The sequence below is a fragment of the Ailuropoda melanoleuca genome, chromosome 7 (assembly GCF_002007445.2).
Source record: "Ailuropoda melanoleuca isolate Jingjing chromosome 7, ASM200744v2, whole genome shotgun sequence".
In the NCBI taxonomy this organism is placed as follows: domain Eukaryota; kingdom Metazoa; phylum Chordata; class Mammalia; order Carnivora; family Ursidae; genus Ailuropoda; species Ailuropoda melanoleuca.
This window is the reverse complement of record NC_048224.1, coordinates 20,151,963-20,179,596: the sequence shown is the minus strand read 5'-3', so window position 1 is coordinate 20,179,596 and position 27,634 is coordinate 20,151,963. Positions and strand designations below refer to the sequence as shown.

The following is a 27,634-nucleotide window of genomic DNA, read 5'->3' as shown; positions in this document are numbered from 1 at the left end:
AGACATCTTTGAGTGTTAGAAATTATTGAGGATCCTCCAGAACTTTTGTTTGTGTGAATAACATTTATCAATATTTATCATATTCAAAATTAAAACAATTTTAGAAATATGTATTTTGTTTAGAATAAAACTAATAAACAATCATATGTTAAAAAATACATTTTATAAGGGTGCCTGGCTGGCACAGTCAGTAGAGCATGTGACTCCTGATCTCAGGGTTGTGAGTGTGAGCCCTATTTTGGGTGTAGAAATTACTTAAAAATGAATATCTTTAAAAAATACATTTTACAAAAACAACTAGAGTCATTTCCTAAAACAAGAAAAAGATAGGGGCGCCTGGTTGGCTCAGTCGTTAAGCCGTGTGCCTTCGGCTCAGGGCGTGATCCTGGCATTCTGGGATCGAGCCCCGCATTGGACTCCTCCTCTGGGAGCCTGCTTCTTCCTCTCCCACTCCCCCTGCTTGTGTTTCCTCTCTCTCTGGCTGTCTCTCTGTCAAATAAATAAATAAAATCTTAAAAAAAAAAAAAAGAGAAGAAAAAAAAAGAAAGAAAATAATAATAATGAACAGAATGGCACTGTTTTATATTTTCAACAATCTCTGTAATATCTGACCTAATAGAAGACAGTTGGATTCTCATATCTGCTTCTGCATTATTCATTCTGGTCTGATAGCTACTGGTCATGTAGCTATTGGAAAATATCCTTGTTTTAACATGTCCTGATAGAATGGGTATAAAAAGGCGACTGATGTCTTAGTATAATTATGAAGCTAGTTTTGACTGTGAGAATCCGAGCATCCCTGGACCACACATGGCTCTAACTTAAGGTGATTGATTCACAAACCTTCCCCCCAACACCCAGTTCTCATTTTATTTCCCTTCTTCTGAAGATCAGTAGTTTTGTAAAATTTGTTTCTTTGTTCTTCTCCCAACATTGACCTGCATTTGTAGGAAATTCTAGTGTATTTATATTTAAACCTAGATAACTTTTCTGAACTTTTCTGGAAATCCCATCCCCTAATTCTCACTTCCCACCCTGCCATTCAGTGGGCTTATAGAAGTTCATAACCACAGACTTTAGTTTTTCACAACTCATCCTTCTCTGGTATTTTCTGACCGTAGAATAATGTTTCATAGAACCAAAGGAGGAATCCTCTAATGCCTGTCTTCATATTTGATTCTCAGCATGGAGGCCAGTTTGGCACAGTACCACCAGACATCCCCCATTACCCCAACCACATTTCTCATTGTTACTTTGTTTAGGGAACCAGTTCTATTCAGAAAGGGTAGGCTGACAACTATGAAATGTTATTAACCAAGAAATCAAACTACATTTTCAGATATTTGATTCTGTTCTTGGCAGACTGAATGTTCTGTGCACTTAGATGCATGACTTTCTAATATTCAGTCTCTGGAGAAATCATCCTTTTATGTTCTAGCTCTTGGTTTGAACAAACAGAATAAACACAGCATAGAAAAGAACAGAGGGATATATTATGAAGCCTGATCTTATAGTTCAAAAAACATCTACTACACACACAACTGTAGAAACCATACTTTTCTTTCAAAGGATAATTTTGGCCTTTAATGGAGATCTGGTCTTTTGGGACTAAACTATAGAATTGTACAGACTTCCCCAGTGTTAGAGTACTGATCAGTAACTTGCTTCTTCCTGCATGTTAAATGAGACTGCTGTATGTTAGGAGGGTCCATTTACTTAAAGGATGAGCATTTTGTCCTCATTGTTTCTGTTTTTATCAAATAAGGAATAGATCCTAAAATAATGATACAAGAATAAGAAAATCATAAGATTGTATAAGCCAGTAGTTCTGTATTAAAGTTGTCACTAAATATGAAGCTAAAATAGGATTTAGATTATGTGAGAATTGACACATACTGACTTCTTACCACATGCCTGGCCTTGGTATTCAGGAACCCTTGTTTCTCAGTTTGTTAGTTTCTCTTTCATATCACAGTTTTGATTGTTCCTATCATGGCCCAGTATGGTAAGACATTTTCTTCATTCAGGGTATCTGTTGGTTCTCTCACTCAACCACTTACTTATTCAGTATTTGTTGGGCATCTGCTATATTCAGGTTCTGGAAAGACAAAAATGAGAAAGAGTTGGTCCCTACTCTCAAAGGGATCATGAGCTGATAAGAAAAAGAGGATATGAAAGACGTAAAGCAAAGAGTGTGGTAAGTGAGGACTGCAGATGGCAAGAAATCTCACTCTCCTGAGCAAGACAGTCTCCATAGGAGTAGACAACATTTTAGTTGGGCCTTTAAGTAGGATTGTAGCAGGTGTAAAAGGAGAAGGGGAGGGGGAGGAATGGGAATGTCCAAGAAAAGAGAATGTTCTGTACAGAAAAGACAGTGTTAATAGACTGAAGGTAAAATAGGCCTTCGTGTATTCACTTGGACAGGCAGCTCTCAATTCCTGTTCTATAGAAATTAAGACATTATGAAGCAAAATATATATGTTTGTTAAAGCCAGTAGGATATAAAATAATCATTCACTTTTCTCTTTTTAGTCATACAAACAGGTTTCTAAAGTCCTCCTTGGTAGGAATATTTAATGTGACTAAACTGATTCTGAAAAATAAGGATAGCTAAATTAAGTGAGCCTGTGGAGGCCTCATTGATATTTCCTTATTTAATAATAAGCAATAAGCTTGTTACATCAGGAAAGACAACATGTTGTTATTTTGCACAGTATTTTCTACCAATTTCCACTTAATATCTCTTGCTCAGAAGAAACTTTGCAGAAGACCCCCTCCACAAGTTTTAGTTAAGATTCCTGTAAATTCTTCTTTCTTTGGGGCAGATAATATATATACCAAGAAAAGCTTGTGACCTGAATCTAACTCTCTATCCAAATGTTCAGTGCCTTTCTGAGTTCATGACTCCAGAAATACCAACTCCTACTTGGCCAGTCCTGACTCCTGCCTGCTCTCATTACTGTTTTCTTGCAGAGAGCAAGTCTCAGGCCTAGATTTACTTTTGCTTATCTTTCTGAAGTTTTCACTGCACAACTTCTATCCCTGCACTGCAATGCCTACTTCATTCACTCATTCAAAAAGTATTTACTCAGCCTGTATTTATTTATTAGAGACTGTAAACCGGTACTGGCGATAAAGCAGTAAACAAGGTCAGACATGATTTCCCTTCTTTTTCTAATTCAGTATGAGACAACAGAAGTTAAGTGGTTTATGTATACTGAACCAAAATTGTCCAATTTGGACAAAAAATGAAATAGACATAAAGTTCAGTGTTCTTGAATTTTCTGTCAGGTCAATGGCAGGTTGGGGAAGATTACTATTGTACATTAAACAAAACAAAACTAAACTAAACTATAAGACCAGTATTTTACAGAATAGGAAGAATGAAGTCAGTGTAGAAAGCAAGAGAATATTGACAAATCATCAGTCTTTAAAAGCACTTTTATCTGCTTAGATGAAGTAGCTTCATTAGCTCCAAGTGCTGTTTATTATTATGGATGTTGGGCAACTTTTCAAAATGCTTAAAATGATATTTAATAGGGTTAGTTTGCAAACATCAAGTCCGTTTAACACATTTGGATTTGGAAATATAATAGAATTTCAACATAAGAAGCTCTGTATATTGTTCTAAAATAGGTGCGTAACTGCACTTAAACATTTCTGGCGCCTCTCCGTGAAAATTCGCTTTAACAATTACCATAGTAACAGACTGTCTAAACTTTCACACAAAGTGTATTCACTTACATGTATTGAGTCTTATGAATTCAATATGATGACTTTTGAAAGATTCCTTGTTTCTGGGCTCAGTTTCTCTCATTTGTTGTGAATGGTTCTAGTCATTTATTAAAAACAGCCTAGATGGTATAGTCTTTAATTCCAACCATTTTGCCAGATTCCTTCAGAACTTAAACCTACCTCCAGCAGATCTGAGTTCAGTCTTGTTAGTGTTGAAAACTTTTTTTAATCTATGTAATCAATTAGTCAGTCATCTATGATATGTTCAATACTGGAATAGGCATGCAAGGGATACAAAAGAGTTAGGGGGAAAAAGTTCTGTATCAAGGGGGTTATAATTGTGCAGGCTAAGTCAGTACAAAATGAACCATAAATTATGAAATGCAATCTATGAATGCAATAGAAAGGAGGGGGACCAGTGACAGTTGCATAAGGCAGGCTTTGAGTTGGGTTTGGAAGAATAGGAAAAAAATCTCTGAGGCTGGTGATCTCTTGTAGGTACTTCTTATCAGTAACCTTGTCTTAAATGGAAAAGGTACTTTCTCTCTATTCTTTCTTATATCCTATTGCTGAACCTTGACTTTACTCATTCATTTCCAGTGCTCTACATTTTAATTATTTTCTTCCAACCTCTGGAAAACCATGGAAAAATAACACAGGCTATGAATATTTAGCATCTCACAAATGTTTCATAAACACACATTTACACTTACACATTGATTGTGGCAAAGATTATGAAACCTTTCCTTTGAAAACAGAGAATTCAGCAGTGTTCAGATAGAAATACTACTTTGGTATCTCAATTTTCTTTTCCATCTCTCAGATTTAGGTTTCTTTACATATTTTCAATTTTTTTTAATTGCTACAGATCATTGGCAAGGATGACAAGCTTACTTTTGAATGGGTAGCAAACTAAATCAGAGTCTGTGGTCAAGGTGAAGGACTCTTTGAAGACTGTCCAAGGGAACCTGAGATTATGCAGTTGATCGTGGAGTGCTCTGTACAGGACAACTTCTAAAAGGAACTGCGAAGGAAGGTTTTGGAATCATAGATCTTTGATTCTAGGATTAAGAACTCCTATGCAAAGGAAAATAAGAAATAGAGGTATGGCTCACTACACTGAAGGACATGTCTGCGTTAGCACGTAAGATTGGTTAGAACATGCATACTATGACAGTCCAGAGTGGAACTGAACTGTAGATCCCATCTCCACTTTGGGGGAGGAGGTTGGGGTTTCCAACAACTTTATTTATAGATATAGAAAATACTCAGTTGCCTATATTTGTGGTTGTGAAAAAGCTGTTCATCACATGGAAAGACCAACCAGCTCATAGCAAGCTAGTTTATTCTCTTTGTTATTGAAAGATTGGCTCCTTCAGTGAGCCAGTAATATAAGAGAGAGAGTGGACAGCCCTGTAAACAGATACTTAGAATAAAATGTAATAGGTCCTCTAATCAAGACATGAATTAATGCTAATGAAAAAGGAGTTCCCGTGTCAGTAGAATACAGCGAAGGCTTGACGTAAGCAGCGCCATTTGCCTTAGAGCTCTCTGGCGGATAAGGGAGAAAGAATGTGCAGGAATATTGAAAGAGCATGGCTGAATCCGTATTCTCACATGGAAACTTTTTTTTCTTTTTGTCTTTTTTGGAATAATGTGGGATGTGACTAAAATTATTGCAATTTTTTTTTTTTTTTTTTTGGTGGGGCAAAGTGAGCCAGTAAGCTTATTTTCTGGAAAATTCCTGTGAGGAAGGTGAGGATGTTCATATCATCCCAAGACACCCCTATTAAGGAAGATCAGAGTTCTGTGATTCTATAGGGCAGAAAAGATAAAATATATGCTCAATAAAATAATCTATTCTCTCTTTTAGCTCTGGAATTTTATTCTAAGTTGGACCATTGGTCAAAGTTCCACACATTAATTTTGTCTTTAAGTTTCAATAAGAATTATAGTTTGAACAGCTGCTCTAAGATTTAAAAAAAATTATGAAGAGACTGCATAGGTAAAGAAAAATGTCATCAGCAATGAAGTATATAGTGTGGAAAACAATGCATTTGTTTTCATTTTGTCAGATAAATATAAAAGGAAATGCTAATAAGGATGAGTTTCCTTTTAACATCTTGACAACTCCTGCTGCTTTTCTTTATTGATATTAATTTACCACTAAATTGAAAATAATTCCTAAAATTCAAATCCAAATTAACTAAAAGATTTTCACTTAACATGAGTGAGTCAAAGAATTCTGAAATTAAATGAGATTTTTTAAAAAGCATATACATGGAATAAGAAAGAAAATGTCATGAGACCTCTCTTTTATATGCTTCTTTCAAGTCTGGTGCCCCAGATTCTGGTAGTTGCCAGAAGGGAGGTGGATGGGAGTGGATGGGTGAAATGGATAAAGGGGATTAAAAGTACACTTATTGAGGCGCCTGGGTGGCAGCGTTGTTAAGCATCTGCCTTCGGCTCAGGGCGTGATCCCGGCGTTATGGGATCGAGCCCCACATCAGGCTCCTCCGCTATGAGCCTGCTTCTTCCTCTCCCACTCCCACTGCTTGTGTTCCCTCTCTCACTGTCTCTATCTCTGTCAAATAAATAAATAAAAAATATTTAAAATAAATAACATTTAAAAAAATAAAAAAATAAAAGTACATTTATTTTGATGAGTATTGAGAAATGTGTAGAATTGTCAAATCATTATACATTGTACAGCTGAAGCTAATATAATACTGTATATTAATTATACTTGAATAAAAATAAGTAAATGAAAAGATTACAAGAAAACCAAAGCAAACTTCCTAGCCAGTGATTATAAGTCATCCACAGTCTGCTGCCACTCAGTTTTCACAGCTGTATTCTCTCTTACTCTCCCCTGCCTTGCCCCCAGCCCACTCATCCAGTGTTATAGCTCTTTCAAAATATCCTCATTCCCAGAATGAACTTGCATGACTCCCCACCCAGTCTTCCATCAGCCCAGGAGATAAGCATTTCCTTTAATGTTCATTTGTTGAAATGTTACTCATCCCTCAGGCCTTATAAAATGTCGCCTTCTCTCATCTGTACCAGGCCAAATTTGTCATTCTCTCATCCTTGGATTTGCAGTACTCTCTTTTTGTTTTTTTGTTTTTTTCTCTCTATTATAACTGGGGACTTTTATCCTAGATTTTATTGACAAGTTCTGATTTCTAGTTAATCTGTTGTCAGACAGTGTTTCACTAGATTGGGTTCTGAATGTGTGTTCCTGATGATTATGGCATTTATGTTATGCCTGATACATTTGAAGTATATATACAACCGCTTTCCTATCCTCCTAATTGTATCTTTCTGGGAAAAGGTAGCATATACAAATAAATCATTACAGATAAATCAAATACTCTGCCTCTCCCTTTCTATCCCCCAAACTTAATCGGAATGGTGACTCAGGCCAAATACCTGTCTTTCCTATTCTGTCTGTTGGTCTGTCTCTGCCTCTGTCAGTCTCGGTTTCTGTTTTTCTCCTCTCTCTTAATGTTCTTGATGGTTTCTAGTCCCATTCATATGCAAAGTAGGAACTCAGTAAGTAGGTGTTGAATTGAAATGAATTGATCAAATAGGAGAAAAAGCCTAGCTGGTTAACTACACCAGTGATAATGTCCATGAGGTTCCTTCTTCTGTGAAGAAAGCTGGATGATTACAGAAAGGGCAGGGGAGAAGTCCCGGCCTGTGTAATGCAAGTGGACAAATGCTGAGAACAGTATCTGGCCTATGGAAAAGTTCTGTGTCATTATGTGAAGGCAATTATCAGGTTGTCTTCCTCTGTAGGTTAAGCATTCTCATTTGACATGATTTCCAGACCCCTTGCTCTGCTCTGTGTCTTCCTCTAGCTTATTTCTGACTCACTAATGTTCTTCTAAGAATAGGATAACCTCATTCGGTCACAGATTCTTGGTATATATGTCTAATCAATCCAGAGTGTGGTGATAACTTAGATGGGGGGGAAAAAGGCCTTCTCTTCCCCTCCCATCAAAAGCTAATCTCTGACTAAAATTTATCTCTTCCTTCAATGACAAATGTAGGCAACAAAGGACAGTAGGATTAGCAATACTTGTGATTTTGTAACAGAAATCACAGATAATTTTATAGCACATTATAGTTGTTACAGATATTTGAAATTTTTATAAGCACATCTCTATTTCAAAATTAATTTTTGGTATTATTGCATCCACAGCTAGATTATATATGAATATATCAATTTTTTAACATTTCGATAATGAATTTTAATATAATTCCCTTTATAATGCTCTGTATTTTATTTTGTGCATTTAAAACCCTTATTCTGAGAAGAATTACACTTAACTGGACTGCTAGATGGTATGGAAAAGGTAAGAAACAGTCTAGTAGAATTTAGAGCACATGGATAAGAATATAACATTTACTTCCATTGTTGCAAGCTTAGATGCATTTCCTTTAACATTTAATCATTATAAAAATAACATATTTATAGCTTTATATGTTATAAAAATAATCATTATAAAATGATGATAAAAATCATTATATCATTATAAAAATAATATATATTTATTGCTTTATATGGTTGAGAAGTTTACAACAATGCAATTTCCAAGTCACCCAACCCTACCCACTCCCCAAAGCTATTGGCTATACATACTCTAAAATATATCTAGATCCAGGGACACCTAGGTGGCTCAGTCGGTTAAGCCGCTGCCTTTGGCTCAGGTCATGATCCCGGAGTCCCAGGATTGAGTCCCACATCAAGCTCCCAGCTAGGCGGGGAGCCTGCTTCTCCCTCTCCCTCTCCCGCTCCCTCTGCTTGTTCTCTCTCTCAAATAAATAAATAAAATATAAAAAATAAAATAAAATATATCTAGATCCAGATCTAGAGAGATACGGTTATTGGAGGTGTGGAAAAACTCTCCTTTTCCCTTCTGGGTTTTTTGGCTGGTCTAATAATTAAATTATCATAAGAGATTAGCAGGAGAAAAACAAATTTAACTTCATGGGTGTGGGAGCCCAATAAAAAATATGAGACCCAAAGGCAGTCAGGGAGTTGAGGCTAATGTGCCATCCTAGGTTAAGGAACGGTATAGGGGCCTCTTCAAAGGGGGAGGAGGGCAATTCACAGGAAGATTAGAGCAGATGTTTGGTAATCAGGTGTTTACTCTGCCATGCAGGTAGATTTTTTAGATTAAAAAAAATAATAATAACTCTGGTAATATCTTCTGTTCTAGTCCAGACCCCCTATCTAAATTCTTTTAGGCACTTAGGGAGAAGTGAAAGTTTTTCCTGAGTCTGCTGGGTCTTGACTGGTTCCAGCTCAAAATAATCTACATGCCAAAGTGGCACATTTTTGGGTGGCATATATATTTTAGTATACTGTCATATACAATCTACATTTTCTTGCACATACTGCTCCGACTCTGCATTGACTTTTAAATAGCCAAGTCACACTCTTAGCTTAAGCTAGTTTTATGGTCAAGAAACTTTCCAACGGTTTTCATTTCTATTATCATTAAACCCTATTTTCTTCCATTATAAATTAAATCAGTATTATGATCTAAATATTCTTTTGGTACAGAATTTTTAAAAAAATTTTTAAAGATTTTATTTATTTGAGAAAGAGAGAGCACACACAAACATTGGGAGTGGCAGAGGGAGAGGGAGAAGCAGACTCCCCACTGAGCAGAGAGCCTGATGGGAGGCTCGATCCCAGGACCCCGTGATCATGACCTGAGCCTAAGGCAGATGCTAACTGACTGAGCCACCCAGGCATCCCCAGATTTTTTTTTTTTTATTTATCACTGCTAATTTTAATCTTGTAAGTTTTGTTAGATTGCCATTACCTAATCAAATCTTTTAGATTTCTAAATATGCTTTCCAACATACTAGTTATCACTCTTACCTTTGGGCAATTGTCAGAAGTTCTTAAATCATTCAACAACCATGTACTGAGTGCCTGTCATTAGTCAGGTACTATTCTATATACTTTACATGTATTTATTCATCAAACCCTTCAAACATCTTTCTGTGATGGTTACCATTATAATCTCCATTTAAAAATGAGGAAACAGAGGGACAGAATGGTTAAGAAACTTGCCCAAGGTTTATAGCTTGTAAGCTGCTAGCTGTGAATGTAAATGAACATATGTCAGGCCAAAGAGTATTGGGTCCAACTAGAAACTGTGAATAGGAGGTCAAGGAAGCCGACTTAAAGTCACTATATGGAGGTGTAATTCGATAGACTGTATCAAAAATGAGTGAGCTCATTATGCCTAGCTGTTAACAAGCCCCCAGATAACTGCCTATCATGAATGTTTTGAAGAGATTTCTGTGGGGTGCCAGGGTGGTGCATTCAGTGAAGCATCTGACTTGGTTTGGCTCAGGTCATGATCTCAGGGTCCTGCAATCAAGCCCTGTGTCAATCAAGCTCAGCATGGAGTCTGCTCGAGATTTTCTCCCTCCCTCTCCCTCTGCCCCTCTCACTCATGTTCTCTCTCTCTGTCTCTCCCTCTCAAATAAATAAAAATCCTTTTTAAAGAGGGATTTCTGCTTTAGCACAAACACTGACTAGATAACCCTTAGGGATCTCTCTACTCTAGGGTTCTGTAGAATTGAGTCAGATAAATAAATTGAGTCAGATAAATACCTTGACTTCTTTCTCCTAACATCATTTCCATTTCCTGTTTTAGTAAATTGTTTTTAAAAAGTGTTAAATTCCTGTCATTAGAATTGACTACTCAAAGAAACAATGGTTTTTGTCCATTTTAACCATGAACAGATATTGGGACATTGTTTTAGATGAATTTCCTCACACAAGTAATCATGGCATCCACATCGCTTTGAAACTGAGTTTCAAAATGGCTTCAGTGGAGAAAAACTCTGTCAGGGCCATCGTACTTCTTCTCCCTCCTGCTAGACCCCTATGATTGTCCTATCACTGTATTCCACCTTCAAATCTTGCAAGTGTGTGCATCATACCTAAGACGTGTGTATATGATCTTGTTCTAGGTCTTTCCTTCAGCCACCTTAACCCTCATGAGAAGAAAATAAGAGGGACCAACAGTTGAAGGAACAGAGTTTGTTGCTTACTTTCAGATTGACTTCCTGGCACTCATTTGGCCTGCCACATTTGTCTCTGTCCCTGAACACAGAGGCCAGTGTTCATTACCAGTATTGAATTGGTCATCTGGCCAATTTTATTATCACTGAAACAGCGAGCAATAATCCAAACCAGATTTTCTGTGTGCTGGAACATTATCAACAACACCAAGGCTTTTGGCAGGCCCGTGGTGCTTTCTGCAGTATTCCTCCCCTGAATTCAGCAGATTCCCATATCCAGCTCCCAGGAGAGGGACAGGAAAAGTCTGGCTTACTGGAACAGAGAGCTGTTGGCTGCAGAGAAGGATACATCTCATAGCTTTTCAGTCCTGACCAGATCTTTCTTCTCTATAGAGAGGTATAGTCTCTTCTCATTTTCAAATGCCTTTTGGTTATTACACAAAGATCTATCTCACTGTAACAGCTAAAATGATGGCGATGCTGATGGCAGTGGAGACAATGACAAGAAATCACTAAGTGATCAACAGGCAGAACTAATACATGTTGGTGTTGCCATGCAGGTTGTTCACACCCAGAGGTCCCAGAGGTTATTCTGATTAGTTGGCATGTTATTTTGATAGTTCAGCACCCCCGTTTGCCTTTAATCTTTTAGATACCACTACTGTCCACCTGAAGTTAGTTTCCATTAAGGCAGCTAGATCCCCATTGAGCCCTATAGCTTTATGCCTTAGCATAATGCAAAATAATATTGAGACTCTTGGGCTAGAGAAATCATAGGGAATGGCATTAATGTATGACCTACCCATGCCATGACAATCCATCAATGCCATGTTTCATTTTACTCAAAGATAGAACCATTTACAGTAATTTGATTAACTCCAAAATAATTTCTTCAGGATCCTCCTTGATTTTTTCCTGTTCAACTGAACAGTGTCAGAAGAGGCAGTGTGACTACACCTTTCACTTCTAGTCAAGAGATTTTTCTCCTACCTTCCTCCTGGGTACTGCTGTTCTTCTTTTATCTCCAGCATTTCTTAAATACTGATCTAAATACCTTGAACCAGACATCTGGGTGCTCGTATCCTTTTTTCATGTTCGTTACCAGTAGATTGGGAAGCAAATACTCAAGGTTGCATAGAATGGATACATTTCTTTGGCAAACATGTCAAATCAAGAGATCATTATTAAGTCCATCTAGAAATACAGGCTAGAGAAGTAAGGGTAACTTAATGCTGGACCTGCTATAATTCCCAGACCGTGGTACAGAAGATGAAAGATAAGAATATTCTCCCAGTTCCACGGAGGCCATACGAATTTTTCACCACTTTCTCTTCTCTCTTCCTCAGAGAACTACATTATTTTTATTCTTTTACCCACGAGCGAGCTCATTCTTCCACAGTATATATTAAGATAAAACCATCAGGTTGAACTGATTTCTGGGTATTATCTTTTATTAATTTGACTTTTAATATCAACTAAAACTTTCACACAAGTTGGATGAAACAGTGTCTCTTCAGTTGAAGTTAGAAAAGGACAACGTGTCTTTGAAAATGCTTTGGCATTGTGAAATCAAAACAGATTAACTTTGTCTAAGAGATGGAATAGGTGATAGAAATTTTCTGTGCATGGGAACATTGTTGATTTTAAAATTGTAGTTTAAAATCATCCAAGTAATGAAAAAATATTTTTAAAACTCAATACAGCATTATAGAAATATCCTTTTAGGGGCGCCTGGGTGGCACAGTGGTTAAGCGTCTGCCTTCGGCTCAGGGCGTGATCCCGGCGTTATAGGATCGAGCCCCACATCAGGCTCCTCTGCTATGAGCCTGCTTCTTCCTCTCCCACTCCCCCTGCTTGTGTTCCCTCTCTCGCTGGCTGTCTCTATCTCTGTCAAATAAATAAATAAAATCTTTAAAAAAAAAAAAAGAAATATCCTTTTAGGTCTGATGCTTGGTTTGTGGTTAAAGAAAGAATGCATCTGGGTGTTTTTTGTGCATGATGAAAATTAATGTGCTCTTTTTTTTTTCTGGCTATGTGTGTTTAATTCTAGAATCAGTAGAATCCATTTATAACAAAAAATAAGTATCTATAGGGGCATCTGGGTGGCTCAGTCTGTTAAGTGTCTGCCTTCCTCTCAGGTCATGATCTCGAGGTCCTGTGTCAGGCTCCCTGCTCAGTAGGGTGTCTGCTTCTTCCTCTCCCTCTGCCCCCCCAACTCATGTACTCCTTTTCTCTGGTAAATAAATAAAATATTTTAAAAAAGAAGTACCTAAAGCCAATTATATTTTGAATTTATATTTATTTAAAACTATTAAAAGTCTCCTACTATAGGTAAAATGCAGTTAAAGAAATAAAAACATGCAAACCATTTTTGATACCCTTTGGGAGTGATCTTACAATTCAGTGTGAAGAAATCAGGCACCTGCATTTGTCAAAGATAGCTGGTGATATGATGTGTGATAATTGTTAAATGCATAATGTTAAAAACTCTGTAAGGAGAGGGAGAGAGACAGAGGTTCCTCCAGGTGTTATCTCAGAATTGGAGCCATAGGAGCTGGGTCTTACAACATGGAGAAAATTTCAATAGGGGAGGCTAGAAGGAAGTTAAGATAGGGGTCTCAAGATGACCCAGAGAGCATAAGTAGAGATGGGAAAATGTACTCAATATTTGGGAAATAGCATGCAGAGCTATTTTACAATGCAGCAAGATTGATGTATGATGGTGGCTTTCAAAGTTTTTGACAATAAATCACTTTTTCTTAAAAGAATGTATATATGAAAAAAAGAATGCAAGTATGAAAAATCCATATATATATATACATATATGTATATATATATATATGTATATATAAAACAAAACATGAAAATGAGATGATCTGAGTGAAACCGGGAAATGTAGGATGGCAATGTCTGGGAGCAGACGGAAGTTCTTAATTTCAGTGTGGATTTATTAGAAAACTTCTTGATATTCCTGTCCTCCATCTTTTGCCTGCTTATCTCTCTGCATTTTGACTCTGGCTACGCCAGACTCTTACCTGGATTTTTGACTCACTCTTCAGATTTGCACTCTATTTGTAGATTTTAGCAGCCCACTTGGACGCTTGATGCTGTTTTTCTCTGGCCAGTTTCTGGCCCCTAGGTTTGTCTACCCAATTCTTCTCCACCACTTGTCCTGACTTTGTTTCTTCCTACCTATAGCTTCACCCAATTGTAGATGACCAGTTTAGCCAAGAAAACCTACCTGTTTCGAAGATGATGTCATAATATAAATATTAGGTAGTAAGAAAGGAACTGAGGAAGCATTGGTGGGACCAGAAAGAAAAGGCCTTTTGCTTACAATGGGAGACTGAATAGCACTTCTCATGGATTAGGTATAGAGAGTAAAAGAGTTGGAACAAATAAGGCTTACAAGCTTGGGCCAAAATGGGTAAGAATGTGCCATAAGAAAATAAGTCTTAATAACTACGAATATGCACATAGCCTTCATGGTCTACAAAGCATATTCTTTTGTGTTCTTTCATTCACCCTCCTAACAACCCTGTTAAGAAGATTTTATATTCTTGTGCTACAGAAGAAAAGAGATCAAGTGCTTTGTTCAAGGTCATACTACAAGTTAGTTCACCCATTTAACACTAATCTTATGACTATAGATTTGTTCTTCCATTCATAATAAACACCTGATACTGTACAAAGCAATAAAGGTATCTTGAATTTGCTTTCATACTGGGTCCTGTGATGAGGGGCACATTTACATTGTTGCAATTAGTCACATTTAATACAAGGTTAGAGAAGGCATGGTATGCATGTCGCGTAGCTTTGTCTGCACTGGTGAAAGACATCATTAATCAGTCATCCCGTCTTTCCCGCTGAGCCTGGATGCTGCCTCACAGTCTCTCTCAATATATTACTCTAGGCAACCACTACTAATAAATCAGAGTTGCCTGAAAGTTGAAACTCGTTTGCCATTCTAGCACTAGAATCTTGAAATGATGCATATGGTCTGGTACAAAACTCAATAAAATGACATGCTTGGCTTCTAGTCCCTCAGGATAGCCCTTGCTATTCCCACATGTGAGGCCAATTAACTCCTTGATCATCAAGTCAGACTTGTTAAACCTGCCCTAATCAAATGCCTGCTCATTGGACTTATACTTTGATTCATGGGATTAAGCCCCTACATTTGACCCCAGGTCTATAAACAAATGATCAGTCTTATTCCTCATTTCCAAAGTTCTGTTTCATAAGTCAGTTCTTCCAAGCTAGAGGATGGTCATAAGTGTGTCCCTATATACAGAGAGACTAGAGCCCAGTTCCTGCTGTCCAGTACTGTGACTCCATTCCTATATCACTTATGCATAACTGTGAGACAAACCGTCCTCTGTGCTTCAGAACCAAAATAGTGCCTCAGGACAGAGTTTGGGATAAAGAGGAACAATAAGGAGACTGCAGCAGGCTATAGCCTTCAAAATCTGCAAGCCTGCCTGGAGGAAGGCATAGAGAGGGGAATAGGAAAATACAGGATCTAATCTGTTTTGACAGGAATTGTGTACTTGCTACCAGCCTCCTTCCTCCTGTCTTCAGGATGATACCACGTTCCTGAAACAAAAGGCTAAGAAAGGAGGAGAGAAGGTTTGCAGCAGAGAGGAAAAAAGGAAAATCGAGCTTCGCTAAGCATTAGTGCAGCCATTTTGGGTTTTGTTCAACCTTATGCTTTTCAGCAGTTTCAGAACCTTCCCCAAACTTTACAGGCTTAAGAAAATAACAAGTGCTAACCATGTATACGAATCTATAATTTTAGTAGGGCTTTTCCTGAAAACAGACTCCTTGCTGCTACATCTGGTATAAGCTGCTTTTGTTTTGTTTTGTTTTCCTGATTGCCGGTAAAACACAGGGTTTTAATCTCATAGTTTAAGAATAAATGGTCATGAACTTGAAGTCAATACATAGCCCTATCAATTCAGTCTAAGCTTGTCTGAGTACACAAATGAAAACAGTTACTAGATATGGCCTAACAAATGCTAGAGAGACTTAAGAAAAGTGTTTATAGGTATTGAAGGGGAGCAAAATATGCCATCCCAAAATATGCCACTTTGGCATAATGATTAATTTTAGGCTAATTACGTATTTAAAAAACAGCAGACATGAAAAAACTCTCTGAAAACTGAGGTTACCCATTTAAGAGACATTTACATTTTTAAGGGAAACTCCATTTGTAAGGGCATCTCCCTCTCTGTACAGAAGAGAATGCCTCTAAATCACTAAATGGTGAAGATACCACTTAGATCTACTTAACAACAATACCCCTGTTGCTTTGCCTGGTAACCGCCCATAACCGCCTGTAACTGCCCCCCCCACCAACATCTTTCTTTTGTCTTTAGCTAGAGATTGTGTTCAAGGTGGTGGCTTGGGCCGTTTCAGGAAGGCGGTGTGGTTTTCCTGGGCATCTACCATGTATATAGGACGTATAGATGTTATTAAACTTACGATTTTCTCCTGTTCTTTTTATTACCAGGGAGTCTCAGCCAAAAACCTAGAAGGGTAGAGGAAAAACTGTTTTTCCTTCCCAAAATATTAAGCTTCTTGCACACTGAGGATCCACTTTCTTTCTTTCTTTAATATTTTATTTATTTATTTGACAGAGAGATAGAGAGCACAAGCAGAGCAGCAGGCAGAGGGAGAGGGAGAAGCAGGCTCCCCGCTGAGCAGGGAGCCCGAAGCCACACAGGGCTTGATCCCACGAGGGATTTACATGAGCCTCTCCTGGGCTGCTTAGGCTTACAGCATGATGGGGGGTTCCAAAAGCAAGCATGACATTTTTAAAATCTAATCTCAGAACCACTTCAGCCATACTCTGTTGGTCAAAACAGTCAGCAAGGCCCACCTGGGTTCAGGAGAGGGAACATAGACCCCACCTCTTAATGGGGGTGTAACAGTTCTAGGAGAACCCTAGATACGTGGAGATATTGTTAAGATAATCTTTGAAAAAATGCAGTTTGTCACAGTCTTCCTGCAAGACTCTATTGCCTTAGCCTGTTTAGTATCTGCCAGATTATATTGCCCACTTTCTAAAATACTGATGTCCTGCTTGCTGCTTGCTGTCCCCATTACCATATGCCTGGATCACCATTCAGCAGCCCCCTGTCATAGTTTATCATGCTGCTACCATAATATATCCTTCTATTTATAATTCCTTTTGTTGCCAACATTTGGCACATCCCAGAAGGTCTTTCTGAACCTGAACTTCGACTATCCCATCACCAAAAAAGCCTGGGAAAATAAGATGCTTGAGAGAAAAAGCATGTTTTTTAGAGCCAAAGTGACCTGGTTTTACATCCCACTTTAATAATTGAATTCTGGGAAGTTTACCTCTCTTAGCCTCAATTTCATATCTGGCATGTTTTTCCCCCCATTTCTTACATTTTGGGTTACTTTAAGTTATTACAGTTCCATTACAGATAAAACTCCCACCTGTACTGAGTGTAAAGTCTCCTCCCCATGGTGCAGGTTTTTTATCTCGGGTAACTTGGAGTGGGGAGAGGGGCTGGTCTGTCTGCTCGTTCGCTCTGCTTTCCACCCGTCACCATGAAGTGGGGTGGTGAATTTGGTTGAATAAGGTTTGACTATGAGGTCCTTCTCCCTTCCCCTTTTCTGAGTTCGGATTCAGTGGGGTTGGAGGGCATATGGGCCATGGGACATAAGGAGAGAAGAAGTGTCTGGTCATCCGTGAATCATTCAGAAGCATCTCTGGCCCCACTCTGGACAGGCTGATTTTATCTGCGGCTTGTGGTCTCTATCGATGGTAGGCTTGATTGTGGAAGTGACAGTATCCAAATTCACCCTGACTCTCTGTCAGTGAGGACGCCTTGAGAAAGGGGCAGCATTACCTCCAGCCCTCCCACAGTTGGTGCCCCTCCTTACCCCCCAATAGCTGTTACCTCGACTGGCCATTGGTCGCCTGGATAGTCCCAAACTATTGCTTCTTCCTCTACCCTCTGTGCTTCTTCACACAGGACCAGAAGAACCACTGAGGGTGTCGTGGAACAGAAGTGGGAATGCTGCCCTATCCTTTGTTTCCCAAACGCTTTATCCTGTGCACTCTCTTTATCCCTTGTCTTGCCCCATGTCTCTCTTTACTCTCCGGATGGGCTGTCAGAGCAAGTGTAGCCATTGCGGTAATACACAGTTGAGAAGCCAGCACCAGGCCCTTTGTTCCCCAACTGCAGGACATACACACTGGGCTTTTCCAAGCCCTCTTTCACAATGTTCTGCTTTGATGGTGGCATTGAGGGGGGCCTGTAGCAACCCCAGCTGGAGGCATCAAGCCCCAAGGTTGAGGTTTTCAACTGCTTCTTTTTGCAAACTTCTCTGGACCATATGAGTGAGTCCTTGAGAACTTTCTCCATCACTTGCCTTTGTTGGGGTGGGCATCCCACCAGGAAGGATGTTATTACCATTTCTGATGCTTATTTGTTTTTATAATCTTTCAGTTCATCTTCTGTGTGGTACTTTATTCCCTGTTCCTCACGGGTAGAAAATCTCAGGAAACAAAGAAGGACAGCTTCAGCAGACTTTCATAGGAGCAGCAACATTTTGTCTGAGTCTGACAAGAATTGACTATAATTGTAAGCCTCTCCAAAGTGTACCCCTAGTCAGTGCTCCCCATGTGATGCTCACTCAGAATGCTGGGGCTGTCTGTCTCTGTGTAATCAACATGCTGTTTTGGGGATTTATTTATTTTTCCCAAGAAAGCATGTAAATCATTGCCTGCTCCTATTTAAGTTAGATACTAACAGCTTCCTTAGAATTCTGGGCATATGGAAATACTAGCTGTGAAGGCAGCAGTGAAGGAACCTGTACATTGTTAATCCTTCCTGTGACAGAACCATCAAAAAGCAGCCCTTGAAGGCTTGCTTGTGAGGATGGTGTTTCCTCCACCCCGTACCAAGTCTGTGCGTGGGTATGGAGTGTCCTTCCTGGCAAGCCTGTAAGCTGTCAGAGCTGTGGTGGCTGCTATTTTTGTGGTAAACTGATTATTAGCCTTCAGTGAATATTCACAGTTCTATTAGCCAAGACCCCCACTGTTTCTCAGGGAGTAAAAACCGGGTAGACTTCCAAATTTCTGCGCTTACTCCGTGCCTTAACAATGGCCCCAGGACTGCTATTTTCAACTGAATCTGGAATGAGAGATCAATTATATTCTCCTGCTTATATTTGCCAATTGTATTTGCCAGTTTTTTGCAAATCATTTCTAAAGTTGTCCGCCCTCAAATTTTAAATCGTCAGGGCTGCTGATCTATACTATAAGGGATCCCATTCCCAGTGGAACTGAACCCTGTTTCCAATTCTTCTGACCTTGACTGGTGTGTGATAAATGTCAACATATAGGATTGGATGACATGGTGCTCTTTAAGCTCTTCTGCTAGTTGCATCTTCTTGCAGAATCTATAATGGAAATTTAGAATGTTGTGTTTTAGATGGCCTAAGGTTTATAATGTCATTTTCACCCTCCTCTCTTTCCTGTGGAAAATTCTCTAAAGGGCTTATAAATTGCCTTGCTCAGTGTGGCACAAAGGCCTTCTATAGTTTTGCCCCTAGGACTTTTTTCCCTATCTATTCTACAGTACATTCCCCTTCCTAAGCCAGGATCATCTTATTCCAATATCCCAGAGCAGGCAGGGAATAAGCATTGTGGTACTGTATTACTTACTGGTTTGACTCCTTTGGGATGTATAGTCATGAGATTTAGTCTTGCCATCCATTGGATATTCCTAGCTACACTGATAAATCAGAGTCAACCTGATTCCTATATATGAATAACCCCAAATGTTCAGCAAACTGGAATTGATTTGTTGAAAGCATGAGATGACCATTTGACTCAAAGGGTGGAAATTTGGAGGAGGGATAGTGGTAGGTTTAGAGAAGCAAATTCTGTATGTATGCCCTTCTTTGGTAGGAGGGGAGCTTACAAACAGCAGAAAGACAGTACATAGGAGGCTACATAGTTTTTGCAGCCCTGGAGGCTGCTGTGATGGGAACTTCGTAAGCTCCCAAAGAAGCTGTGTGCTTGGGCTACTGACTTCCTGGTCAGCACCAGGGTACAATTCTTTCATTTTCCTGCCTACTCTTTTCACCTCTGTCTTTCCTAAATTTTTTCTCTGTGACATATGTTTTGATCTTCTTACTGACACAGTGATTGTATTGAAGGGAGAAGTTGCTGGATGACTTTAGTTCCAGTTGGAATATACTATGAGTTTATCTTTGGCTTGAGGGTTTCATTGTGGACAGAACTGGCCCATGGCAGTCCATGGCCACCATACAATGTGCCAACTATACTTACCTAAGTTTCTCTTTTCTCCACCACTGGAATGCCAGAAATCATGTCTTGTTTTATTTTTGTTTTCTCCCTCTTGGTTTCCCCACTTCATTTAAAATTTACTCATTTCATTCATTCCTTACTTATTTCCTAATGCTTACTCAATACAGGGATTGTTTTAATCTTTGGTGGTAAGATGGTGAACTAGACATAGCTCCATTCCCATGTAGTTTATTGTCCAGTATGGTAATCACTATCCACAGGTCGTTATTTAAATGAAAATTAATTGACATAAAATTGATTTTCTCAGTCCTTTGAGCCACATTGCAATTGCTCAGTGGCCACATGTGGCTTGTGTCTGCTGTATAACACCACATAGTCACGGAACATTTTTTCACCACAGAAAGATCTGTTGGGCAGTACTGGTAGACTATAGTGAAAAACAAAACAAAAAAATTCCTGTTTATCTTTTGCCTTTTATTGAGCACATATCATGTGTCAGGTACTGAGCTAAGTATTATGCACACATTTTATCTTGTCAATATCCTGATGAGGTAATGATTGTATCCCATTGCACAGAAGAGAAAGATGAGGCGTACTTCATTCAAGGACTGTCTGAAGCAATATGTTGTAACAAGCTTTTAATATTCATTGAATAAATGGATTTAGTTATTTAGATTTCATAGCTGAGGCAATGAATGAACTTCATATTCAGATCTAGATTAAAGGGTGTCTAGAATACTGATCTATGAGCGGATTTAACATCTTTGGCATAAGCACAAAATTTGGTATTGGTTTATTCCAGCCTCACATATGATTCCAAACATAATGGCAAATTAGTATCCACTCCTATGGAAGAAGACAGTAACTTCAAGAGAAACAAAACAAAACGAAACAAAAATTCTCATAGGTGCAGGCCTTGTCCCCACTAAATAAGTCTTGAACAAGTATTTAAAGAATATGGTTTTAAAGGGGTATCAAATTATTAACCTGCTCAGACCATGTATCTTGGTCTTGGGAGAAATGGCTTTTTTTTGCACTCTAATGAAGAGCATAAAACATTACAATATGATAAGTATTTAATCGCTGTACTCTTATAGACACTCCAGGATACAGAATAAGAAGACATGATCTCAAGAAAACTTCTGACAACTGGGAGACAGGGGAAATTCACACAAATAAATATAACACAATTTAGAATTTGGAACATGCAATAGTGGTAGAATATATAAATGTGCCATATTAAATGTTATATAATAAAATGCTTTTTATAAATGTCATAGATGCATAAAAGACATAGCTACCAATTTGGGAGGTGGGAAAGTGAGAGTGGGTGGGATTAGTAAAGGCTTTATAAAAGTGGTGGGATTTGAGATGACCTCTAAGGCTGCAAAGGATTGGAAGAAAGGATATCCCTGGCAGAGAATCAGCAAGAGCAAGAGCAAGGGTGGAGATTGGATTAGAAAGTGCTGGGCTCTTCTGGAAAGGGTGGAGTCTGCTGTGGCCACACCCTGGTTATAAGAGGGAGGCACTGATGGGTCAGGCTGCGCAGGGTTGCTGAGGACCTTGAACTTGTTATGCTGAGAGATGTGGGGCTCTTTGAAAGACAATGAGTGTGTCCATGATACACAAAAAGAAAAATCAGAATGAAGAGCTACCATCTGAAAACCTTCATCAGGAAGCAAAAAAAAAAACAATAAACATTTGTGCATTTATTTGTTTAGACAATAACTGTTTTAGTTTTCTCATTTGAATAGTTAAAGATTGGTTGTGGCTCATTTTGATGAAAACACACAAAACAAAGAAAAACACTTTGGTGTTAAGAAGAGTGCTTTTCAGGGGCGCCTGGGTGGCACAGCGGTTAAAAATAAAAAATCTTTTTAAAAAAAAAAAAAAAAAAAAAAAAGAAGAGTGCTTTTCAGCTTTAACATTACTTAGTTTGTTAATAGTTCACACCCTGTGAATAATGCAGGAGCTGCATCCTATCTTCCTTTCTTGCCACTCAAAGTGCAAATTAGGAAGTTCATCTCCTTAAGGTTTGAGCTTCATAACTGACAGGTACAGATTCCCAGGGGCAGCAGTTAACTTCCTATAAACTGATATATGAATGAATCGATGCCTCCAGAAGGGAAAGTTAATATGATTGGTGAATTAAATTCCCTTTGCTCCAGAGAAAGGATTTTACTTAGCTATCTACTACCCTCCAGGATCAGTGCTTTAGAAATGTCTGGTGCAGAGCATGTCACCTCTGCTTCCAGACCAGCCACCTAACACTGAGGATTGACTCAAACTGTACTAATAAACTGCATGCATGACTGATGGAATGAGAAGATTTGACTCACACCTACCAGGGCTCACTCCCAGCCTGGACAGAGGTGTGAGTTCCATCATTAAGTTTTAAAAGCACAAGGCTTATGTCCTAGAAAGTTCTTCTGTGGCCTCAGGGGTCTTGCATATCACTCTGGGCTATGGGCACATAAACCTCATTCTTCATTCTACTGTTTTTCCAATTCCTATGAGAAAAGGAAGACCGGAAGAGTGACATAGATTATAAGAGAAGTAGAGCTGAGCATCTAAATAAAGTGCTTGAGAGTTAACTTGTGAGTATGTTACATAAAATGGCAAACCAAGAAATAGAAATCCAAAGGCCAAACACATTCATTTCCTTACTCATTCTGGCTGGCCTGGAACCCTCCCAATATACTCTTCTTCTGAAGAACTGTTCCTTCTCCTTTTCATTTGTTGTGTTCCAGTAGGGGCAACCAGTGGTAGAGCCTAGCTCCTTAATCACAGTTGGTGATTCTGGATGGAGTCTTGATCCAAGCTTGACCAATCTAAGTTCTTCTTTGAGATGTTTCAAGTTATATATAAGAAGACAAGAGGAACAGTTCCTTTCTATTATTGCAACTTTGAAAAGTGAACCATGGGCTCAGCTGGTAGTCATATTTCTACCATGTGGAGAAAGTTGGACTAGGAGAAAGTAGCCACTATGCAGGAGAAGTGTGGATGAAGAATGGAAGGAGAAAATTCTGGAGACATGCAAATGCCTATGTCATTGTCCCTGACAGGCTAAATCTCAGTGCCTGCCACAATTATATAAAAGAGCCCAGTATCCAACCAATTAATTTTTATTTCTTTCAAACTTAATTAAGATACTTTTCTATTACTTGCAACCAAAATATCCCTTATTAATACAAAAAAAAAGATTATACATGACCTTTTATCTTTTTTGTTTAATTTTATGTCCTACGTGAGGCTCAAACTTACAACCCCGAGATCAAGAGTCGCATGTTCCACTGACTGAGCTAGGCTTTTATCTTATATCAAATCTCTACATATCTCAGAAATTAACTAGGCTTTGTATTGAGCTTTTCTTCTTTTAAGGCACCTTCTACTGATAACTTTCCACCTCTTTAATGTTTAAGGGTCTTTAATGTTTCAGCGAAACTTGTGAACCTGTTAAATTCCCAAATCTGAAAAATTTCTCTGTTGCTGTGCTAGATAAGGTCTGATTTTCTTACTTGCTTCCTCACATCCACAGACAAATGTTTAAAGAGTGTTGCCTGTGAGTACAATAAATTCATAAGCCTGGGATCTAATAGCTTAACAAACCACACTGTGGGATTAAAAAAAAAAAAAGAATTCTTAAATGCTTGGTTCTTAAATTCTTTGGTTACTTTTCATCAGTCCCCATGTCTTACTCTCTTTTATTAATTATATTATACCTGATTCACAATAGGTTATTAATTTTTTATATTTAAAATCAACTCAAGGGATAGTATTTATTTTTTTCTGAGTAAAGCAGATATCTAATTCATTTTTACAAGGTTTTGATTCTGAGTTCTTTTTTTTTTTTTTTTTTTTTTTTAAAGATTTTATTTATTTATTTGACAGAGATAGAGACAGCCAGCGAGAGAGGGAACACAAGCAGGGGGAGTGGGAGAGGAAGAAGCAGGCTCATAGCAGAGGAGCCTGATGTGGGGCTCGATCCCGTAACGCTGGGATCACGCCCTGAGCCGAAGGCAGACGCTTAACCGCTGTGCCACCCAGGCGCCCCCTGTCTGAGTTCTTTATTAAATCACCTCTCTTTCTTTGCATTTGTTTTTAGCAGTTGCCAGGCAACGCCTATGATACTTGGAAAAAATATTCTGAGAGGATTTTTTTAGAATAAAATTAGTAGAGGCATAGACCCCTTGTAATGATGGATATTACAGTTCTTCAGATGTAAAATGAGCTGCTATGAATGAGGATTATTACTTAATGGTATACTAAATGGGACTTTCTGTCCAATTGTAACCTGGGTCTCCCACCTACGGTTTGCCTAAATTGCAAAGAATATCTTAATTTCTGATTTTAGAAGAAAGTGAGGTTTGTAAAAAAAAAAATCACAATGACTCTTTTATTGAGTTTAAAAAGGTGAATGATGATAAATGAATTTGCCCAAGCGTTTTCTCTCTGATTCAGACTGCTGCCCCTGGCAAAATGGCTCAGGGAAAAGCAATCTTTTTATTTCACATTTCCTATTGAGAACCAATTGGAAAGCCCAAGGTGGGGATTCAGTTTGTTCTTCTAGAGGCAACTCCATGTCAGATCTATTCTGATAATTAACATGCCCCTGAACCCTTCTAAACAAGTTGTGTAAAAGAATGCTGGGAATGTTAGTGAGAAGGCCACATGAAATAAGGTATGTGGAATTGCTTTTGAAACTATACTCTGGGTTTACACTTCTGTTGTAATGGTGCTGGTAACAGTGAAAGTTGTTACTTTAAAGTTAAAAAGGGCTCCAACATGAGGTCTTTCTGGGAATGCCTTCAACCTCCTACATCTCATTCTAGAGACGATTGTTAGGCTTGGCCAATGGGAAAAAAAAAAAAAAAGAAAAAGTTGAGGTAATGGATATTCTCATTCAGAAACCAGATGAATTTAGGAAAATAATGTGGTACCATTAATAAGGGTAGCCCTCTATCTCTGCTCTAATCCCATTTCCTCTTCCTTCATTTTGAGCTATGCTCAATCTCTTTCATTTTTCTATGTATTGAATTTCTCCGTTAGCCAGAACTTTTTCTGGAGTGCATAAAACTGTCAAAATTTATTCCATCTTAAAAATTTAAAAAATATGAATAAGCAATTGTGTCTTAATTATTTGCCCCTTGACAGGGATGTCCCCATAGCTCACCTTCCTTTTTAGAATTGAATTTCTTGCTATGTGGCGGCCCTCTATTTACATCTCAAACAATTGTTATTTGGTTTCTCCTTCTTCCTGAAAGGGCTTTCTCTAGCACTAAAGCTGCTGATTCAATTGACTTGGTTTCTCTACAGGATTTGAAACTATTGACAGTTAGGTCCATTTCAGAGTTCCTTTTTAGTTTTCAATTTCATCATTTGATCTTGCCTTCCCTCCAATGTCTTTGAATCTTTTTTTTTTCTTTTTTTTTTAGAGAGGGAGTGCCCACATGCATGTGTGAGAGAGGGGAGGGGGCAGAGGGAGAGGGAGAAAGAGATTGTTAAGCAAGCTCCATGCCCAGGGTGGAGCCCTACATGGGGCTCAAGCTCCTTATCCTGAGATCATGACTTGAGCCAAATCAAGAGTCGGATACTTAACCGACTGAACCACCCAGGCATCCCTCTTTGAATCATTTTTTAAGGGTACTTTCTAATCGTAATTGTTTAAATATTAGTGTTGCTCAAGAATCTGACCTAGGCCCCCTTACCACCCTGCTCTATATATTCTCCCTGAGTGATTTAGTTGCTCCTTAGGTTTCTATACCATCAGTTCCCTCATAACCCCAATTGTGTGGGTGGTGTGTGTGTGTGTGTGTGTGTGTGTGTGTGTGTGTGTGTGTTAGAGAGAGAGTGAGAGACAGAGACAGAGACAGACAGGAGAGACTTTGCCCCACACCTCTTCCTTACTTAGCTACAGACTGTTCAAACTCCTTTGAACTTCTCAGTGTGTATGACCTAAAATTTAACATAACTCAAATGAATTCATTCCCTCCAGTACATTTTCACATTGTTTTGTTCCCCTTTTCACTGAATAGCATGGTGTTCACATAATTTCCCAAGCCAAAATTCTGACCTTGTTCTTAACTCCTCTCTCATTTTCCAGCCCTAAAATAACTGTCCGTCAAACTGGAGTATCTGTCTCTTCAATATTTTTCAAATCTGTTTTCTCCTCTTCAGCCCTATTGTCTTTGCCATAACAGGTTTATAATCTCCTTCCTGACCGTTTAATCACACATTCCCACAAAGGCCAACTCTATCATGACCATTTCCTCTTAATCTTTGTGTGAATAAGGACAGAGTAACACTCAGGGAAAAATTGAGCATTTTTCATTTTTCATAGTAGTACGTGGATAATTTTAAGAAGTCATATTCTATAAAACAAATAAACATAGCTGGGAGTTAGAGAATGTGTATGGTTTTCCTTGGGAAATATCAGCAAGTGAGTGTATTTGAGTAGGAATACTAAAAAGCATTCTTTTTCAGGGATGTGGAGTGAAGGAGTTTTTTTATATCCATCTGGATCTTCTGAACTTTTTTATGCTTCATATATTCACCAAATCCAAGGAATTTAAAAAATCCTACTAAAGCAGGGCCTGACTTTTAAATGTTATCATCTAACTGTTCTAGTTTACAGAAGTGGAACGAACTTCCATCTGTTGCCTTCTTGAATGGTTCTGCATTTCTTTCTCCTGCCAGAATTAATTATGAATGATGCTTGAGAGTCTTGGTACCTGGCCTGGAAGACAAAAGCTGCAGCATTCAACCCTACCTCCCTGACACAGAACAATTTAGTAGTTATAGGGGCATTTGGCATTAGGGAATTGTGAAAATATTCTGGTTAACTTAAACCATTTGAGAGACTAGATCCTGCTAGTAATTGGTGTAGCCTCTGCTCCTCCAGGATTTTTAGCTTGTTGATTAACCATGATCTGGTAGTGATTCCTGTATTAGCAGCATGAACGTGTATGCTCATAGACAGTTACTGTCATGACAAGGGGATTTAAATGGGATTTAAATACAGAGGCAGGTCAATACCAGGAAACTGATGAGGCCAATATATCAGAGGTAATGGCATGCTTAATGTTGCTTCTCAATGTATTAAAAAAAGAAGAAAAAGGGTTGTTCTTGATTAAGTCGAAGGTTTGTTCAGTATAAACTCTGAAGCTCTTTGGGGACATTGTTAGTGAACTATGATGGGCTGAAAACAAAATACAATAGATTGTGAAACAAATAGAAGATAAAAGAGGTAGAGACAATGAAAGCAAACTTAGAACAAACTGATGTTTATGAGAGGGGAGGTTGGGGAGGATGGGTGAAATAGGTGATGGGGATTAAGAACACTTGTGATGAGCACCAGGTGTTGTATGGAAGTATTGAACCACTATATTGTACACCTGAAACTAATATTACACTGTATATTAACTAGAATTTGAATAAAAACTTTGTTTTTATTTCGTTATTTTTAAAGATTTTATTTATTTGACAGAGAGAGAGACAGCCAGTGAGAGAGGGAACACAAGCAGGGGG

The 27,634-nt window shown here is 38.5% G+C and overlaps 1 protein-coding gene across 1 annotated transcript in view; it reads left to right on the top strand.

Annotated features, from left to right (window-relative positions):
- The window catches only part of LINGO2 (leucine rich repeat and Ig domain containing 2), a 1,137,445-nt gene that overhangs the window by 310,607 nt on the left and 799,204 nt on the right, over positions 1–27,634 (top strand). The window lies entirely within an intron of this gene.